This window comes from Rhamphochromis sp. 'chilingali' (assembly GCF_963969265.1).
Source record: "Rhamphochromis sp. 'chilingali' genome assembly, chromosome: 2".
Taxonomy (NCBI): Eukaryota; Metazoa; Chordata; class Actinopteri; order Cichliformes; family Cichlidae; genus Rhamphochromis; species Rhamphochromis sp. 'chilingali'.
In genome coordinates this window covers 26513889-26515690 of record NC_137930.1, presented here as the reverse complement: position 1 = coordinate 26515690, position 1802 = coordinate 26513889, and the positions used below count along the sequence as shown (strand labels likewise).

General features: G+C 37.9%; 1 long non-coding RNA gene across 1 annotated transcript; it reads left to right on the top strand.

Annotated features, from left to right (window-relative positions):
* Positions 1-782: 782 nt before the first annotated feature.
* Positions 783-1573, top strand: LOC308391627. The gene is made up of 3 exons (XR_013970672.1): positions 783-873; positions 964-1128; positions 1417-1573. It is a non-coding gene; the product is annotated as an uncharacterized lncRNA (long non-coding RNA).
* The last annotated feature ends 229 nt before the right edge of the window (positions 1574-1802 follow it).

Here is a 1802-nt window from a genome sequence, read left to right as displayed (position 1 = left end):
CGGTCGACCCATTTGAAGGTACAGTTGAAGGTCCAGTGTCCCAAGCAAACCAGAGGTAAGTTGCGATAAATGTCTAAATTTGCATATGCATTTAAGTGCTTGCAAAATGGCTAGTTAATGCTGTTTTCCTACTGTATTGCAGTTCTATACCTTCTTGCCGTAGACTGCCTGCAGTTATTTCCATTCCAAAATTCCCACAAGATGTCCAGAGTCGCTTGGATCTCAAAGAACCAGTCTAGAAAGAACAGAAGTACTGAAACAAAATAATTGGGACTCTTTATGAAATGCTGTCATAGTACACAATGTAAGGGTTCCTTTCTGAATAATTACATTAATTTCTTAATATTAATATTGCTGTTGTAAGAGAGGCAGAGAACAAATGCTTAGCCCATCTGCCTCCCAATCTGGAGACCAGCGTTCGAGTCTGGCGTGACACACGGTTCCAATGAACTGGCAATAGTGGTAAAACCATACATCCTGTGTCTCCAGACACTGTCTGGACTATGATATCCAAAGTGTTCATTTTCGAATTTGCTCAAGAGTAAATTAATAATTCAGGACTGCAGTCAATTAATTAATGAAGTTTGGGAGAGGTGTGGCTGTTTGTCCACGCCCATTTTTAAAAAATTAAAATCAACTTTAGCTACATTGATTTGACATTGGTCTACAACATACTATTTACGGTAATAACAATATGATTAGAAGAATTGAAGAACAGAAAAGCCCCCAGGAAAGGATAAGAGTAATCAGTGTACTGTGGGTTGTTTTTCTTATGTTTGAAACAGGTACCCAACCCACTCAGACTACATCCAGGTCATCAAAGCCCTGATTGTGAAGTATCCTTTCTTAAGAGATGTACACGGAAATGGTTATGTGAGTACCTCTCCTTTTTTGTTTCTTTTATAGATTATATTAATATAAAGTAAGCATAATTAACTACTTATATACATTTGAAACAACTAGGACACCTGGCACAGCCAACTCAAGAGAAAGTTCAAAGCAGAACGGGCTCCCCTAATCAGCAACGAAGAAGTGAACCGGGTTAAAGAAAAGTTTGTATGCACGCAGAAACATCGGACCACAGAGGAATCGAGCAGCTCCTGTCTGAAGAGACTGAAGCCCTCTCTCGTAAGTCCTCACACCCTCAGCCTCTAAGAGCTAAGGTAACATATAGTCTTATTATGTTCACTGTAAAGCTAAAAGTAAACATTAATTGAAAGAAACATGTTAACAGATAACATTAACATAGAAAAAGGAACTTCACAGTTGATTTAACAAAAGTCAGCTCAACTTGCAATTCCTATTCAACATTTTTGCATTTTTTTCAAAGCATTTGGTGTACAAATTACCGCATTTCGAGTAACATTAACTTATCAGATTTTACTTATGATAATACTGATATCTGCTTTGACAAAGGATTCGTGCTTTGTGGGGGAAGATGCAGCCTCCGTTGATGCTCATATCAAGGTGCTAAATGATCAGCACAAGAAGCTACATCCTGACACAGCACTGGTGAAAGACCGCATGACAAAAAACTTTGCATGGAGACGTCGAGAGGTAGCTGAAGGAATGTGTACTGTGGACCTATTAAAGAGCGATCCATTCCTGGGGACATCTGCAGGGGTAAGAATTGTTAAGATGATTGGGGAAACAGCTAATGATTTTTTTGTCTCTAAATCTGATTATTATTTTCTGTACTAACTGATTAATCAATCTGTTCATTATCTTTAGAATTTTTGTTCAAGGGTTAAAGCACTTTACATTTATCTCCAGTCTGTGTCTTTAAACATGTCAAAAGTTTA